Below are 19,607 nucleotides of genomic sequence, written 5' to 3'. Positions count from 1 at the left end.
GTAAAAGCCAGAGAGGCTGGAGCAGTCATAGAAGAAACTTGGGTTCTAGTGATTCACTAGGTAGAAATCTTCCCATGAAGAGGCTATGGAATCTAAACTAAGAAAGAGGAGTGGAAAAGAGAGTTCTAGAATGCTGACAATTTAACTTGGCAAGTTATAAGAAATGGGATAGCTAGGAAGAGGCCGGACTTAAAATAAGAGTGAGTTTTACTCCTTCCAATAAAAAGAAAATTGCTACAGAATAGATGCAGCAAAGAAAATGTTAGAAAATTGGTTGCACATTGTAGAAATCTGAACCAAGAGGGCCAAATTTGTGGAACAGTGGAAAACAGAAAATAAGTATTCCAAGAACAAAACAACATACATCGTCCCATTAAAAAGTAAAGAAATTTGAGGAAGCAAGAGTCTATCCTGCACAGAAGGAGCTATGGCAAAGAGTGTCAGAACAGGTTTGAGTTCAATGCTACCATACTACAAAGCTTTGTACCCATGGACAGACTCTTCCCCCTCCCCCTCTGTGCCCAGGTTTCTTCACTTGCCAAATAGAAAAGTAGCCCATGCATAATTCTATAAAAATGAGAAGAGTTGTGATGCTGTTTTATACACAATGAAAGCTCTAGGTAGCCATTTATTTGAAAGAAGGAAATTTTAGAATAACCTCATTAAATTCTAGGATCCCACAGATGAGCAAACTGACATTGCAGGATATTTTATTATTATTATTATTATTATTATTATTATTATTATTATTATTTGCTTTGGTTTTGTTTGTTTTGTTTTTGAGACAGGGTTTCTCTGTGTAACAGCTCTGGCTGTCCTGGAACTTACTTTGTAAACTCAATTTACTATTTACTTTTCTGGATCATTCTTAGATAGCTTTTGCGTATTTAAATCTTGTCTTCCAGTGTGGTTTGTAGATATAGGAACTTGTGTTTTGGTCTTGTGTGCCTCTTAACAAGGCAAAATACATAGAGCTTAGTAAATGGTTATTGTTTTGTTTGTTTTTTACTAAAGAGTTGTAAAATTATCTGGTAGCAACAGTTTCTACATCAGCAGGTAACAATATTCAAGTTTTTGTGCTTTGTTTTTTGTTTTGTTTTGTTTTGTTTTTAAAGATTTATTTATTATGTATATACAGTGTTCTGTCTGCATGTGTCTCTGCACACGAGAAGAGGGCACCAGATCTCATTACAGATGGTTGTGAGCCACCATGTGGGTGCTGGGAATTAAACTCAGGACCTCTGGAAGAGCAGCCAGTGCTCTTAACCTCTGAGCCACCTCTCCAGAAGTGCTTTGTTTTTAATGCCACTTTGGAAGACCTAAGTGACCCTAGTAGAAAGTCCCAATAAGTTAACAAAAGAAACAATTTAGGAAAGGAGTATTTTGAGCCACTCTTGATTGCCTTCTTCAGCGGGGGTAAAGAGAAGGGTGAAGAGTGCCCAGTGCCCTGTAGTGGTCTTGCATTAAACCAGAGACTTGAAAATGAGAGTCTAATGTTCACCTCAACACATACCTACCATGAAGTGCAAATTTCAGTTCCTCTTCTATAAAATGAAGATCTTAAGAAAGGAGCTACCTTACATTGCTGTTGAGAACATCATAGAAAATGCAAGTGCAAAATAGCATAGATATGAGTTTTGCCTATAATAATCTCTTTTGGCATGAGATAAATCTCACTGTCTCAATATGAAAGTGTATGTATCTGGACATCAGCCTTTAGGGTGACAGAGCCTTCATAAGGCCTAGAAGTATCTCTAGGTCCCCTAGAGCCGTCATGGTGCATCGTGTTAAATGCACTGCTTGTTGGAGCTTCATTTCTAGGACCCAGATCCATTTCATAATGCCAAGGCAAGGTAAAGAGTGCTGAGTTCAGGGTACCCCTAACTCTTGAGCTCCCTGTGGCGACTCAAAGTGAGATCTAGTTTTAGTAGGAGGTCAGTCTTACTGGTCATTCCATCTTCCAGTCTTCCAGTCTGCTGTATTGGACATTGAAGATGGCTATCTTCTAAAATCCTTCTACTAGTTTGATTTTATGACATAAATAGCTCCTGGGTTTTTTTCCTCCACTGCTTCAAAAATATTTTTATCTTGGTAAATACACATAAATTTTACCATCTTAGCCTTTTAAAATGAAGTTAAGTAGTCCAAGTGCATTCACATTTCTACGTAACCAATCTTCAGAACTTATTTCATCCTTCAAAACTAAAATTCTGTGCCCACTGAGCAGTAACTCCCCATTTCCCTTTACTGATAGACCCTAGCATTCACTTTATGTCCATGGAAATGACTGCTCTATGCACCTCATTTTAGTGAGATGATATGTTCGTGACTATGAATTATCATATGTATGTTGAAGACCTCACATCTATATCCCCTGCCCACATGTCCCTACTAAAATCCAGGCTCACTGGAAGGCCTTCTGGCTACTCTTTCCAGTGCATCACCCTAAAAAAAGGAAACTCTCCCTACCAAAACCTCCTTTGTCCTTATCTGATATGTTCCTTTTCATCTGAAAAGAGTGTCATTACCCTCAAACCTGCTCCAGAGTGTAGGGAAAAGAGGCTGGCTAAAGAAACCCACCCTGACCCTAGAGCCCAGAACTGGGGAAAGGTGGCTCAGATCAGGGCAGAAAGAAACACAATTTGGCTCAGTCAGATCAGAGCCATCTCTGCCCCTGCCTGGGCTTGACCCTGCCCCCACCCCCCCCCCCAAGACTTACTGTGTAAACCACTCTGCCTGGTCAGTTAGAAAAAGACTGTCCTCTCTACCCTGGTAGAGGCAGCTACTCTCCTGGACTCCTTCTTCCCAAATAAATCTCTTTCTCAAAAGAGTTTTGGGTGTGAAAATCTTCATTCATTGGACAAACAAAGGAGAGCTGAAACAGCAGAGCTGGTAAGGTGGAGCTGAACAGAAGATCTTTGCTGAAACCTCCCTCAGTGGAGGGAGGGAGCGGGGAAGGAGAGGAGAGGGAGGGAGAGGGAGGGAGAGAGGGGGAGAGAGAGAGAGAGAGACTCCCAGTGGCCACAGGAGGCTGGGACTCAGGCAGGTGACCTTCATTATCCTTTGTCCTTCTCCTTTTCTCACCCCACCTCCATTCTCTGGGGACTCCGACTCTTGGTACAGAACCAGGTTGGTCCTCATTCTTTCCCACTGCCCCTTTCAGCCTTCCCAGCTAGCCAACTCCATTCATTTGTGACACCTGCTGACCCGCAGAAACACTCTACCAGGGACCCCACAGCCACCACACTTAGGATCCAGAGTGGACAACAGCAGCAAAAACAGAACACCCACCCAGTAAAGAGGAGACCAGATACCTATGCAAAGAAACACTTTAGACATCATAACTCCAGATGCCTAGAGCCAAGACAGTATACCTCCTCCAGAAGCTGGCAACCTTAGGCCCTAAAGAAAGCAGTTTAGCTAAAGCACAGGACTTCAGCATAGTTATTATGAATATGCTTGAGGACCATGAAGAGGATATGATTAAATGTTTTAATGAAGTCTGTGAAACAAAAGAGTTGAATGAAATGGTGAAAAAATTTCAAGACAGGAAAGTAGAATTTAAGAGAGAAATAAAAATTACTAAAGAAACCCCACACTGAAGTTAAACTGAAAGTAAAACAAACTCAAGATGTCAAACAAACCTTAGAGGTAAGCTTCAACAACAAATTAAGACATGGAAAAGAGAATTTCAGGTCTTGGCAAGAAGTTAGAAGAAATAGAAGTTCAGTTAAAGAAAATATTAATTCTAAAAGCAGATAAGATGTTAGAAGACATGGAAAGTCAATTAAGAAAATACCAAATTTAAAAATGAGGGGCCGGAGAGATGGCTCAGAGGTCTTCCAGAGGTCCTGAGTTCAATTCCCAGCAACCACATGGTGGCTCACAACCATCTGTAATGAGATCTGGTGCCCTCTTCTGTATACATAATAAATAAATAAATCTTTTTAAAAAATGAATCCAGGCACAAAGCAACTCTGATTAAGAGATGAGGAAACTGAGTTGCAGATAATTTCTACTTTGTCAGAGTCCCATAGCTAGGACTTACTCAGTCTGATTCAAGACCCTCTATGTGACTATTAACCAGTATGCTGCTTTTCACAATTATATATCAAACTGCAGACTGATAGATGGGCCTTGAAAGACTGGACTAGCCTGTGGGGTCATAAGTCCCCCCAAACAAACAAACAAAAAACATATTTCATCATTTCTTACATTAGTTTTCCAAAAATTGCCTCATGGTAACACTGCTGGTTAGTTTTTTGTCAACTTGACACAACCTAGGATCATCTGGGGAAAAGAATCCTCAATTCTCAATTGAGAGAATGTCCCCATCATGCTGGCCTATAGACAAACCTGCAGGCATTTTCGTGATTGATGTGGGAGGACCCAGCCCACTGGGGATGGTACCACCCCTGAACAGGTGGTTTTGGGGTTGTATTAGCAGACTAAGCAAGTCAGTAAGTTGTATTTCTCCATGGCTTCTGTTTCAGTTCCTGCCTGGATAATCTGAAATAAACCTTTTCCTCTCCAAGTTTCTTTTGGTCATGCTGTTTATCATGGCAATAAAAAGCAAACTACAATTCAATCTGGGCATGGTGGCCCACACTTTCACCCCAGCACTCAGGAGGCAGAGGCAGGTGGGTCTCTGAGTTCGAGGCCAGTTTGGTCTACAGAGTGAATTCCAGGACAACCAGAGATACACAGAGAAACCCTGTCTCTAAAAACTAGAGCAGTGAGTGGCAAGAGGAGAATTAAGTTACAAAGTGCAGGAGAAGGGCCAGCAGGGAAGGCTGGGAGAAGAGAATGATCCTGATTACTAGATAAACTTGATGCTCATTACCAACTTCCATCTTATTTTTGAGATGATAGGCCTTCGGCGAGGTTGTCATTACACCTGCCAGGGTTGGATCTGCAGTAGCAGATCAGGATCCCAAGAAGCATAGTGGCCTTGGCTTTCCCCAGTCGTTTGTCAGAAACAGTAACTAAGTTACCCAGGATGGTCAAACAAAGAAGGGTGCTCCAGGACGTGACTCAGGCTCTGTGGCAGCAGGGAGGAAGTCTTGATGAGCTGAACCTTGAACTGCTGTGCAGGAGCATATCTATTGATTGTTACACAAAAGTTGTTTTGGGGGATAAAACAAGTTCCTCATACCCAAGCCCCTAATCTAATCTGTTTCGAGAAAGAAAACATCACACCCCTGCAATTTTACTCCTTATTATGCACTATTTGCAGTATTCAAAATGCAAGACATTTCAGTGTGCCAGGACCATCTTGTGACCAAAGCCAGGCAAAGGCTGTAAGCTTCTTCAGAAAAACAACTATAGATAACAGAGAATACTCACTATTTCCTACAATGATTTCTTCAAGGTCAAAACACTAGAAAACAACCATTCTAATGTTTGCCCTAGATACAATGATTCTACTAGAATTCCACTACAAGTAACACTGTTCAGAAGTCCTGGTGCATTAACATTGCATGTCAGCCTTGCTGTCTATGAAGCCATGGAGAGCTTGGTAGGGACTTTATTGTAGTCCCCCCCCCCTTTTTTTACCTTCTCCTCACTTGATTTCATAAGATTGTACCACTCACAGTGTATTAGCATATAAACTATCTGTTCCAGTCTCTATTTCTAGGCAAATGCACTTTTCCATGGAAACATAGCAGTTACTTCCCCAACCAAATCTTAATCATTACATATCCCTTGTGGAAGATTCCAATTTGTTGGCTTCCTTGCATGGTGCCTATGAAGTGTTCTTAGAAAAACTGTTAAACCCCAATCTAATCAAACTTTTAGACTTCATTTGAAAGGTGATACTACTTAAAACATATATAACACTGGAAAGCAGTAGATAAGCCAAGAATATGCAGCCTCCTTCAAGTTAGCTACCCAGATTCTTCAAGTCTGTGCCATATGTCAGAACCATATAGAAGGAAATGTGGGGGAGATTTTCCAGATTAACCTCCAGATGGAACCCTCAAACCTTGGTTGCATCATAGAAAGTTCCATACAAATCTTGAGAAGACAATTAGAAAGTTTAAAAAATGACTTAGGGGGACCAGTGAGATGACTCAGAAGGAAGGGGAGCATGCCACCATGCCTGACAACCTAAGGTGGGTTCTTGGAACCTACATAGTGTTAAGAAAGAAACGACTTCCTCATTTTGCCCTTTAACATGTTCACATGCGCTATGGCATAAGTGCCATGCACATACACATAAATTTAGTTTTTTTGTTTTGTTTTTGTGTTTTGGTTTTTCAAGACAGGGTTTCTCTGTAGCTTTGGAGGCTGTCCTGGAACTCACTTTGTAGACCAGGCTGGCCTCGAACTCACAGAGATCCACCTGCCTCTGCCTCCCGAGTGCTGGGATTACAGGCATGCGCCACCACCGCCCAGCCTAAATTTAGTTTTTAATGACTCCTATATTAGTTGTAGTTACTAAAAGGATAATTGCTAAGTTCCTTTAATGTGATAGTGGTATAATTCGATAAAAGATTGCTTTTATTAGGTGGTTCATATTGAAATTTTTAGCAATCATTGTGCTGTATCTACTGTATGTTTTAAAAATATATCAATGTGTTTGTGGAAAAGAGAGAATTAAAATTTTGTAAAATGTTGGCACATATAAATGTAAGTTGAAGGCATTTATAGTTCCAGTTTGTTGATACCTAATTGTTCAATACTTTTCATAAAGTATTAAGGGAAAACTGGGTCAAAGTTAGACTATATCCCTATTTGAAGAAATGTGTTAATCATCTTACTTTCTTCAGCCAGTTTCATGTTAGCAGCCAATATGTGATAAGTGGCTAATTCATACACCTCAAAGTAGATATTCACACCCAAGTTGCTATGCTCTTAAGAGCTTTCTACCTTTCCAGTCTCTAGCAATTAACCAAGTAGGGAAAAAAAAAATCAATGTCATTTCTACATATCCAAATTCTTGTTGGCAGAATAATCAGCAAGTAGTTCAGAGAGCTGCTTCCCATAAAAAGCTGCATTCAGTTTGCAGAAGTTGGAGGCAGTGGAGCTCTCCAGAGAAATTATCCTTTAGAGGTAGATTTCAATTGATAGTACAGGCCTCTTAGTGACAGACTGACATGAATTACATAATATTTTTAAATGCACTTATCTCAGGCTTATGATGTTAGCACCACATTTTTACTCAATGTGAAAACTTCCCCCAACCTGGTTTAATGTTTTGTTTTGACCCAGTTTTCCATCATTTACCTGGCCTTGATTCTCAAGATGCCTCCAGGCAAATGTGCTCCTGCTTTGTCACTGGACATTTGACTGACCAATCTCTATCCTTTCTCCATTACATGTGGAAAGCATGCTTACATTAGTTGTGCAACCAATCTGGCCACCTATTCTTTGAACTCCTAAATGATCTTCTCTAAGAAGTTGTTTCTGCTTTGTCCTGGGAGCGGCTTCTCTCATGTCTGTAAAGCACTTATAGTTCACAAATGTTCATTCTTCCCATGTATAGTAAAAGTAACCTTGCAATCAAAGGCTAAGTTTGTGGAAAACAGTACCCAAATCTTAGTAGCTTGTAAAGAAAATTGTTAGTTTTCCCACGCTATCAGATGCAGCACTGCTTCAGGCTACAGATCAATTCAGAGCTGCGTCATTTATTTCTCTGATTCCATTCACCAATGACTACCAAACTGAGACTCAGCTCGTGAAGGGTGGTAGCAGTGCCAATGGCAAACAGAAACAAAATCCTTGGATCACCTCAAGGTCTCAGCCCAAAACTGACACACTATCATTTCTACTCACGCTCCATTGGCCAGAGCCTAACCTTAGTGAGGTGAGGGCATAGGATCCATCTTGGTGAATCTTGTAAAGAGCAAGGAGAGAAAGAACTGTTGGCAAATATACCTTAGCTTCCCTTGGTATATACTTGTAACTAAGGTCTGGCTAAAAGAGTATGAAAAAATGTGATATACCACTTCTTGCCCTTACGGGTCTAAGACTTGGCTTTCCCCTGCATGGAATGGCTATTTTGTCAACCCTGCCTCTGGCCTATTACAAGTATCTTATTCATACTTACAGAGTTTGGCATTTAAGTTATAGTGCCTTAGAACCATCACTAGTATAATTCATTCATTCCACAACTATTCACTAGAGGTCTTCTTTGTACCATGGATTATGCTTGGCCTTAGAGAAATGACAATGCGCAAAACCATACTTGGCTGTTTTGTATCTTGAATGACACAAATCTTGGCATGAATAAATTGTACAGAACTAACAACACAACTTCACCCATCCAAGTAACAGCAATGCCCTATATAACAGCGTGATTGTTGAAATGAGTTAAGCAGAGAGATTGTAGGCAAGAATGCTTAGCCCAAACCATGAAGCAAGAGTGGTACAGGGTACTTTTCTCTTTTTATATAAACATCCACATAATTTACCACTCAGCCAGAGATAGTTGAAAATAATACACTGGAACAGTTGTATAATGAATTATGTTGGTCACTCTACCTTTAATTCATTGATAGCAACCTAGCCTCTTCTGACTAGTAGTATGGAGGTCAGTGGATGTTTTATAAGCCAAGGTAGGATATACAAGTGTGGGTAACAAATAAATCCCAAACCTCAGTGACTTAAATGTACCCAAATGCTTATTTCTTGCTCATGAAAATAATATGGTGTTTGTGTTCCCCTTCTGTCTTCTGTTCAACTCATTTTGATTACAACCCCCTGGGTTGTCAGAAACTAGAAAGCTGAAAGGGTACATGATTTTATGGGCCAATCCACTGGCTTCAACAAGATAAGTCTTTATCTTGTCCTTCAGGTAATAGTTCACAGGTGAGCAGGTGGGTGGTCCAGAGCAACAGTTGAAGTGCCCCATGAGGCCATCAGGGCACCAGTGTTGGCTTTTCCTTGGCAGTCTGTGGCATCTACAACTCAGTGAGACCCATTTTTTATTTCTGACCTCCAGAACACTACAATACTAAATTGATGTTTTAAGTCACAGACCTGTGGCAATTTGTTACAGCCACCAATTAGGGTTATCAAGCTCTATGTGAATAGACCTTATATTTTCATGAGAATATAAACTAAGCTAAGGGGCAGACTGCCTTGAAAAAAGTTTAGTGTGTGACGCAGGCCCACTGGGGCTTAATAGTGAAGCAAGGATGAGATGTAAACATGTAGGCTGTCTTTCCAGAGGCAGTGACTAGGGGCAAGTGTAACCGTTGATTTCCTACACAGTAAGTATTGAAGGACCTAATGAGAAGGTAGTTAAATAAGCTACACTGAGACTAGAATACCAATGAGTTACTAGGAAGCCCTCAGGAAAAATGCAAAAAGATGTGTATTTTCACAAGAACGTGAGTCACTATATAAATGCAAATGTAGTAATGTCATGTATGCTAAGAATCCTTTTGTTAGAAAATCAAAACCATATGTTTGGAGAGGAAAGTTCCCCTTTGGTGCTGAGTAGCAGTTAAGAACAGTGCCAAGCTGCTGGGTTGACTTCCCCCACATGTTGCCCTAGTGACGCTATGGCTGTTTCAGGAACTAAGAGAGGTTGTTGTTTGAACACATCCCTAGAAGTATAAATGGGTAGATTATTAATTAATTTATCTCCTTCCAAAAGTTGTATAATACTTAAGTTTAAAGTGGTTGTATTCCAACAATAAGGGAATGTTCTCAGACAATAGAGCAGAGCTTTATTGTGGTGTGCTGAATGTTTCTTCTCTGCCATTGCCACTATCTTTTGTTAAACCTTTCAATCCCTGGCTAATCAAAAAGAACTTGGTCTAACCTTGCAGTCTGCATAGCCTACTTACAATATTGTAGTTGTGGGACTGGCTAAAAGAACACTATCAGGAAGGTAAGAGAAGTGAGCCAATAGGCCCCATAGTAAGTGCCATGAAGCTGCTCAGTCATAGAGGCCTTGCTCTTTGAAAAAATTCAGGCATGGTATTTGGCCACTGTCCTCTGCTCCTGACTGAGGAGACACAATAGAGATGGAGTTAGTGATGAACTCCAGGGCACATCCTAGTTTCTCCTAAATGAATCAGCCATAATGGGACAGTCAACTTCAGGTTATGTTGAAGATTTGTGGGGACATGAAAGACTTAGAACATGCCCTTCCAAAGGTGCACTAGTGTTAGCCAGTCAGTGTATTGGTCTGTTTTCTGTTGCTACAACAAGGTATTTGATGCTGTGTACATTATAATGCAGGTTTTTGGATGACATCTGAATGGTTCTAAACAGCATTGTGCCAGAGTCCTGCTGAGAATTACCTGGCTACATCACAGCCTATCAGAGACTCTGAAGGGGAATCAGCCATGTACAGAAGGAATAAAATGCTTTAGAAATGAAGGTTGGAACTGGCTTTCTAACAGTCTAATGCTTTAAGAGCTTACTAGCTTCAGAAGACCAACATTAGGCCCTTTCCAGGGGTGATGGCCATTACAACTTAACTCATTATTACTAGACTCTATCTCTTCAAGTTCCAGCCACCACAACATCACCACGCTGGGAATGGAGGTTCTAGAACATGGAAAAAAAAATTTTTTTTTGGGGGGGGGGGTCTCAAGTTATATCCAAGCCATAACAGCTAGTTCCCACAGGAAAACAAACAAACTTGGTTCTAGATGTGGGAGGAGGTGAGAGTGGTGCTCACTAAAGTTGCAACTTTTCTCATAAAAGTAGTTTTTTAAAGTACTTTTTAGTAGGAGGGAGGTGGTAAAATTACAGGAAGAAAGGAAAAAATTAGTCAGTGTTGCTATTACAGTATTTCTATTATAATAACAGGCTTGGCTTCATCTTTGATTTAAAAGAAGCAGCATCCTGATAAAGCAGGAATGTAGGACACCCTATTCCTTGGCTTTGATTTTGTTTTAATGACATATTCAGAGAACAGAGCCTAGCAAAAAACTCCAGAAGTTATTTAAACAATTTAGAAAATAGAAATGAAAGATACTTTTTTTAAAAATCAGGGTCTCACTATGTATGCCCTAGCCATCCTGGAACTGACCATATAGACCAGACTGGCCTTTAAACTCACAGAGATCCATCTGCTTCTGCCTCTGGGTGCTGGAATTAAAAGCATGTGCCACAATGCCTGGCTAAGATACTGAATTTAAATGACCTTAAGATATTACAACTATCAGTAGGTAGCAGATCTCTTCTATCTCAGATATTATTTTATAAAAAGTAGAAGATAAAATTTCTCTGTAAGAGGCAAACAGAAACGAAATGGAGAGAATGTCCAAACCCAACCTTACTAAAGCCAACAGACTTTGAGCAGGGTAATTTTGTTCAGTTGAATTCATTTTAGAATCTTGATTTTAGAACAAAATTTATTAGCTCTTGAGCCAAGTTCCTTATTCCTGAAAAATAATAAACTATCAAGAAGGGATGTGAGCTGTTAAAGAATTCTGTAGGAAATGTAAGGCTCAAGGTCACAGGCTTCCAGAGTGTAGCCTATCAGATTTCAACAAGGAAAAAGAAAAGCCATTCTGTTTTGGTTTTTGGTTTTTTTGAGACAGGGTTTTTCTGTGTAGCCCTTAGCCATCCTGGAACTTGCTCTGTAGACAGGCATTCTTAAACTTGGAGATCCACATACTTTTGCCTCCCAACTGCTGGGATTAAAGGTGTGTGCCACTACTGCCCAAAAAAGCCACTATTAAGTACTTGGACTGAGGAAATCTAATGGTGTGCATCAGTGACTACCCAAAAATCAACATCAGAGAAAGCAAAGTAACAAATGTTAAGTGACAAGGCAGAACTGTGAAAAGGTACCAAGCCATGTGGCTAAACATACATGAGAATTATGGGTTAATTTATGTGTAAGAGCTAGTCGGTAATAAGCCTGAGCAAATGGCCAAGCAGTTATAATTAATATAAACCTCTGTGTGTTTACTTGGGTCTGAGCGGCTGCAGGACTGGGTAGGACACAGGAAAACTTCCAACTATGTTTGACATACTAACATGGGGCTCTCGAATTTCCATAGGCCTAAAAGAGTTTTTAAAAGGTTGTTTTTGTTTTGTTTTTTGAGGGTTTGTTTGTTTGTTTGTTTGCTTTTCGAGACAGGGTTTCTCTTTGTAGCTTTCCTGGAACTCACTTGGTAGCCCAGGCTGGCCTCGAACTCACAGAGATCCGCCTGGCTGTGCCTCCCGAGTGCTGGGATTAAAGGCATGCGTCACCACCACCCAGCATTTAAAAAGGTTTTTAAACACACAATGGAGAGAAAAAAAAAAAAAAAAAAAAGCTTTCTACTTCATGTCTCATGCAGGTCCAGACATAGAGACACCATGGTACAGAGATGCTGTGGTGTGTGGGCTTGAGCTACACTATGGCAGGTTCACAGCATATAGGCTTTAGTGCAGCATGGCAGATTCCCACCACTGTGCACAGTGGCACCTGCAAGCCATACAGCATGGTACATGGTGGATTTAGCTTTTGCTAGTACAGACCAAAAAAAAAAAAAAAAAAAAAAAAAAAGTGGCTTCTTGGATACATGCTGCTTTGATAGAGGCATAGACCCACTGCTTCACAGAGTCAGTGATGAGCATGGTTCCCCCAGAGCTGGCAATAAACATAGTTTTACCATGTTGGAAAGCTGAGGTGGGTGGAGCCAGCAGCCAAAGCTGCCATTTCAGTTCTAGTCATACTATAGTTTAAAGCAATAGAGTCACAATAAGACAGATTCAGATGGAATAAACCCTAAACAGTTTACAGTGTGCATAAAAATGTATGTAGGCTTAGAAGAGAGAGGAAAAGGAATATAAAGAATTATACAAAGAAATAGTTTTAAAAAATAAAGTCTTTAAAGAGACAGTAAAAGTAATATAAAAAATAAGCCACATAAAGATGAAAATCACACACAGTCTGGGGATATTTGGGATTTTTAACAGCAGAGACATTTGATTGTAAAAGCTGCTGAGTTAGATTAATATGTTTATTTAAAGGTATCTCGATTTCAGTTTGTCTAAGGATATGACGCTTTGGAAAAGAGGTTCTGGTTTTGTTTCCACAGAAGTTGAGAACCTGTGGATTGTTTCCCAGCTACTATGGTTTGATCAAGGAAGACCCCCTGAGAGGTCTCCACATGATCCAACATTCAGAACATCTTCAAGGCAACTGGCTCAGAGAATACATTGTCACAGACTACTCCAGTCAGGACTTACCATAATTATTAATTTTCTCAGGATCCCCATAAGACTACCAACAGCCACAATCAGCAGGAAGTAGCCTAGAACACTATGCCCACATTTCCAAAAATTATGGATATTATTCTCTGTTTAGAGATTGGTTACAAATTGTTATTGGTCATAGTCAACATCTTTCTAAAGGAAAAAAGGGGGACAGGATATAGCTATGATAGGATAAAAGGGTAGATTATTAAATCTACTTTTAAAGAGCAACAACTTGTGTAAAATGTTTTAATTTGCTATAATTTTAGTTTATTACAAATTTAAAGTTAATTGTTATACTGTATGTATATTTCTACTTGTTTAAGAATTATGTTTATATAGCTCATATAAAATTGTAATGTATAACTAAAAATACAGATTAATAATTAGTCTCCATGATAATCAAACTTATAGTCATGTTAGTTAAGTTCTCTAGGTATACATAGATATGTTTCAATTAGATAAGTAATCTTCAAACACTTCAAAGACCTACACAATATGGCATTTAAAATGTTTTAAGAACTTTGACTTTCTGGACATTGAGACATGTCTTCTCCTGGCAGCACCAATCTACTTCAGAGAAGATAATGGGCACTGATGAAAGTCATTATGGAGTTTGCTTTCTTTGTGGCAAAAGTTAGCCACTGGGCAAAAAATGCCCTTGTGTCAACTGCTTGATAACATGTTGTATAAACTAGACATGCAAGACCCATAGGAAAATGACCACTGAATTTGCCAAAACAAGGTGAAATGGTCCTTCTGGTTCCTGCTTTGCAGAAGAGACTGCCAGACATTCTACAGGACACAGGAAGAAGCAACTGAGAGACTCTAGGCCTGTAGGCTGAAGAATGGATGCCCCAACATTGCAAAGGAACTTCAGGTGACTGTCCTGGCAGCCAGCTGTCTCTGTCATTTTCAGAATTTTGGAAGTTGCTTACAAAGCACTTCCTGTTTACTTATGTAATATTATGTCCTTCTAGGGTCTTTGATGTAGTTGAAGACTATATAGTTATAATTTTCCTTGGTTATGATAAAAGATAAGTTAGATATGAAACCTTAGACTCACAAATATAAAATAGAAAATTTTCTTTGAATTTCCCAAGTACAGACTAGATAGTATAACTGTAATTCTTGAATGATAACTGTTTTGTTATATATAATTTTACTATGTTAAGGTTAAAACCTTCCTTTTTGATTAGACAGAAAAGCAGAAATGCTGTGGGATAATATCTTTGTACACTGGTTTAATAAAATGCTGATTGGCTATTAGCCAGGCAGGATGTATAGGCAGGGTAAACAGATGAGAATTCTGGGAAGAGGAAGAGCTGAGTCAGGAGTTACCAGCCAGATACAGAGATAGTAAGATGACAAGGCAGAACTGAAAAAAAGGTACCAAGCCACATGGGAAAACATAAGTAAGAATTATGAGTTAATTAAAATGTAAGAGCTAGTCAGTAAGAAGCCTGAGCTGGTGGCCAAGCAGTTAAAATTAACATAAGCTTCTAAGTGATGATTTTATAAGGGGCCGAGGGACCACACAGCTGGGAGGGACACATGAAAACTTTCAACTCCAGTTAGGAGCTGAGAAGATGGCTCAATCAGTAAAGTACTTGCCTTGCAAGCCCCTTCTCCCCACCCCCTTCCAATGCCAGGAATGGTGGTATGTGCTTGTAATCCCAGTGCTGAGCAGGCAGCCAGGCAGATCCCTAGTAGTTGCTGAACAACTAGTCTAACTTACTTGATGTGTTTCAAGCCAATGGGAAACCTTGTCTCAATAGAAGATGGACAGCATCTAAGAATGATATACAAGAGAATTCTGCTTACTATGAAGTCTGCAACTGAAATAAAAATTCATAACTAAATGCTTAATATAATGTATTTAGTGGCAGATCACATAACTGAAGAGAAACCAGTGGACTAGAGGAAAAATTAATCCAGAATGAAACTTGGGGAGCAGTGAAGAAACTGATAGGTGGGAATAAAATGCCCAGAGACACAGGAGATACAGTGAGAAGGTCAAATACACCTTTATTTAAATCCTGGAAGAGAAGGCTGTATATCTACTATCTCAGCACTAGTTTACTGAGACATAGAGCCAAAACTACAGGAGCACAAAGAAACCAAGATAGGATTACTAAAACAATTGTCTACATTAAGGTACTTTGTAATAAAACATAAGTAAACCAAAGATACAGAAGCAAACCTTAAAAGAAATCTTTAAAATATATACTAACAAATACATGGATAGAGTAAAATTCCAAGACAGGTGTGGTTTGTTGTAACAAAAGAACATGGGACCATCCAAGAAATGTATTCCTAACAAAAATATCTTTTAAGTTGGATGTGATGGCACATACTTGTAATTCCAACAGCTGGAAAGCTGAGGCAGGAAGACAGCAAGTTAGAGGCTAATAGCTAGGCCCTAGCTCAAAAAATAGGTTTTAATTCAGTCTAAGAGAATATAATTTTCAAATCAGAAAGGAAAATAGAATTATAATGGAATTCTAGTAGAATAATTCTTATAGAGTCTGAAGACATGATAGGAAATAACAATTGAAAACAAATAAAATTAAAAATAATCTAAAGCAATCAGCAACCATGCATTAAAAGGCTAATGTTCCTGTTAAAATGGATTATTAGACTGGATTAAACAATATTATATATTTCCAAGTGGCATATCCAACATAAAAAAAGCACAGAAAAGTTTTAAAAAAAAGTTTTAAAAAAATGTGAAGAGATAAGCCATGCCGCAATAATCAGAAAAAAAGTTGCTCTATTAATGTCAGAGAAAAGAGACTAAATAAGCAAAAGGCATCCCTAGAAACAAGTTTTCCTTCATAAAGTTTCAACTAGCCAGTTCTATACCCATGTGGCCTCAGTAAAACCAAATCCACAGTAAAGGGGTAACTCAACAAATTACCATTCATTAGTAACAGTGAATATGTGTGATACATTACAAAGTTAACCTAATGAGTTCATGTAGGTGACCACATCCAGCATATGCAGAATGCATGTTCTTTTGAACCTTCACTAAAGGCAAACCATGCTGGGCCTAAAGCAAGTCTTGGCACATTTTTAAGGACAGCAAATACAAAGTATGTTTGCTGAACACAGTAAAATAACAAAGCTCTAACTAGGACATCCAAATGTTAGGATGTCTAAAAATAAACTCCTGACTTCTTATGGAATGTCTACTATGATTCCCTCCTTTTCATTTCTAATTTAGATTACTCACACTTTTCTGGTTTTTCTTTTTCAATCATACCAGAAGTTTATCAAATTTCCTACACTTGAAGTGACAGCCTTGACTTTATTGATCTCTATTTTGTTGTTTTCTTTTTTTGTTTGTTTTTTGGATTTTTGAGACAGGGTTTTTCTGTGGAGTTTTGATCCAGTCCTGGATCTCCCTCTGTAGACTAGGCTGGCCTCGAACTCAGAGATCTGCCTGCCTCTGCCTCCTGAGTTCTGGGATTAAAGGCGTGTACTGTCACCTGGCTTTGTTTTCTTTTTCATTAATGCTTATTCTCTTCTTCATAGCTTTGAGCTTTTGAAAATAAGAGAACATTATTCAATTTAACAATAATGTCTATATAATATTTTTTTAAGCTCAAAGACAGTATTACTAGAGTTTGAAAGAAAAAAAAAAAACAAGAAAGGCAAGCTGAAAAGTTGTGGCAGATAGAAGGAAAGGAAGAGAGCTCACCATGCCTTTTGAGTTAGTGTCCAAAAAAGCAGGCAAGTTTAGCAATGGAGGTCATAAGGCAGCTAGCTGCATGGCAGAAGCAAGAGCTTAGAAGAAAGAGTAAGATAGACCAGTGTCAGGGCAGCATGCTTAGGTTTTTGACCAGTGACCAGAAGAGAGAGAAAGATGGAAAAGGATCTTAGAGCTCAGAGGAGTGAGCAGACAGTGCTGCATCACAGAAGCTATGGAAAGCAGCTGTCTGCATGGTATTTTTAACAGAAAATGTAGGCTTCATCAAGAGTGGTGCTACATATCTAAAACTCCCAGCACTTAGGAGGCAGAGGCAGAAGGATTGCAGGCTAGAGGCCAGCCTCATCTATAGAGCAAATTCCAAACTAGTGAAGTAAACATATGAGAGCTGTCTCAAAAACAATAAGGGCCTGAGATGGCTCAGTGTGTAAAAGTGCTAGCGGCAAAGCCTGATGGCCTGAGTTCAATTCCTAGGACATCCACATATGTATGTATGTGTGGGCACATGTGTGGAAGTCAAAAGATGATTTGCAGGAGTCCTCTCTTTTTGACCATGTGTCCCAGGGATCAAACTCAGATTGTCAGGTATGGCAGCAAGTGTCTTTACTCACTGAGCAATTTTGCTGGCCCTTTTTTATTAACCCTTAAAGAATCGTGTTTTATAGATGAGAAAATTGCATGCTGGACAAGAAACAAATTCATAATCACTGCATTGACTGGAATGTTGGCCCTAGGTTTTTATCTGAGACCAGAGGAATTTTGTCTGCCTTCTTCAGTGAGTCCGTAACAACCCCAGGATCTCCTCTTATCTTTTTCAACCTTAATGGGCACTTACTAAAAACAGCCACAGTTAAGATAATGGTTGCTTGGCACTCACTAACTCTTTTTGTATACTCTATACTCTCTAGCATATCTGAGAATAACCAAGTTAAAAAAAAAAGTCACAGTTAACAACAAAAGCCTGAAGGAGGAGGGGCAAACTGTACATACATGAGTATCTAGGTTGCCTAAGGCTGCCTAAACCAAAGATGAAAATTCCCACATCCTTCAGTTCATCTAATAGTGTCCATTGCCAGACTCAAGTTGGAGCTCTTCTTGCTGAACCCCTCTGGCAAAAATAAAGCACACTTGCTTAGAGCAACATTATCACTGAGAAAACAGACCCAAAATCTTGGTTTTCTTACCTCTTTTTTCATTTTATCTGTAATTGGTATAGACCTTGGGGAATTTTTCTTGAGTTTCAGTTAAGAATTGCCTTCTATTACCTCAGTGTCTTGGTGTTCCACAATCTTGGAAAAGAGCTACTATTTGGCCAGCCATACTTGCTACACCCTCATTTACAGAATTCTCACTTCAGGCACTCTTTCTGGGTCTGCAATTATGCTGATTTTTCTAATCTCTTTATAACCTTTGAGCTATTATCCTGACAAGACAGGTGAAGCCATATCAACATAAGTGGTTTAGTTACTGATGGGGGGGAGCATCTGGGAGTGAGTCTTTATTTTTTGATTTTTTGAGACAGGGTTTCTGTGTAGCCCTGGCTGTCCTGAAACTCATTTTGTAGACCAGGCTGGCCTCAAACACTCAGAGATCTGCCTAACTCTTCCTCCCAAGTGCTGGGATTAAAGGCATGTGCTACCACTGCCCAGCCAAGAATTCTCTTTTAAATCCAGGTTTCCTGGTGGCAAAACCCTACTTTCAGCCACCAATTGTTGCTTCTTTGCATGGGGTTTGCTGCTTTCTAAGCACAACAAACACAACTCATGGCTTGAGAAGAAATGTTGAATCTAAGTGGTAAGTTTCTCAATGGGCATGTAAAGAATGGAATCTACTTTTAGGTAGGGACATACTCTTGTCTTAATGGTCAATTCAATGAGACAGTAGCAGGCCTGGCTAGAGGACAAACCACCTCCAGGAAAGTGGGTTAATTAAGGCCAGAGGCATTAAAAATCCCTAAAGCTGAAGTTATGGAAGGTTGTGAGCTTCCCAAGTGGGTGCTGAGAACCAAACGTGGTGTGGGTCCTCTGCAACAGTAAGTCTTAACTTCTGGGCCATCTCTCCAGCCCCCGGGATCCTATTTTTAAACTGTCTTGGGTTGTCCAGCCTCAGTGCTCTCTTGAGGTATCTACATGTTCACTGCCAACGCCCCATATTTTTGTGTAGAAACTTAATCATCAATGTATTATAAAGCTGGGCTTTAGGGAAGTGATTTAAGAGGGTGGAGTACTCATATATGGTATTGGTGCTCCTATAAAGGAGGGTCAAGACCCCTTGATCTACATGTGGTGCACTGACGTCCCTTCTATGACTCAGGAAATGGATCCTAACCAGACATGCAACCTGAGGGTGCCCCATTATTACACTTGCAAGCCTCCAGAATTGTAAATAATTATCTCTAAATTATGCAGTCTATAATTTGTTATAGTAGCCAATGTACTAAAAACAGGATACTACTATGTGCCTTTAAAAATTACATCATTTTTCATTTTCAGTGGAATTGAAAATTGATCCAAATATCTTAGCCCACCTCTACCAGAAACAGAATGTCTGTTAGTTTTTTACGTTGAGGTTTTTCTTCCCAGATTTTTAAAGTTATCTTTATCCTGTTAACATGTCTATGCCACCTTCCATACACACTTAACTTCATAAAAACTAAAATTAAATCTCTTGACCCTGTTCCTAGATAAAAGCACTTTAGGCCTCTGATCTTCCAGATTCCAATTTACTTTTCACCATG

The 19,607-nt window shown here is 39.4% G+C and overlaps 1 protein-coding gene across 1 annotated transcript in view; it reads right to left on the bottom strand.

The window, feature by feature from the left end:
* Mgat1 (alpha-1,3-mannosyl-glycoprotein 2-beta-N-acetylglucosaminyltransferase) overlaps nt 1–19,607 on the bottom strand; it is a 62,432-nt gene that overhangs the window by 23,728 nt on the left and 19,097 nt on the right. The gene's annotated exons all lie outside the window — the stretch shown is intronic.

Source organism: Onychomys torridus, chromosome 8 (assembly GCF_903995425.1).
Source record: "Onychomys torridus chromosome 8, mOncTor1.1, whole genome shotgun sequence".
NCBI classification, from domain to species: Eukaryota; Metazoa; Chordata; class Mammalia; order Rodentia; family Cricetidae; genus Onychomys; species Onychomys torridus.
Note: the sequence above shows the minus strand (reverse complement) of the source record. Positions and strands in the feature narration are given on the sequence as shown.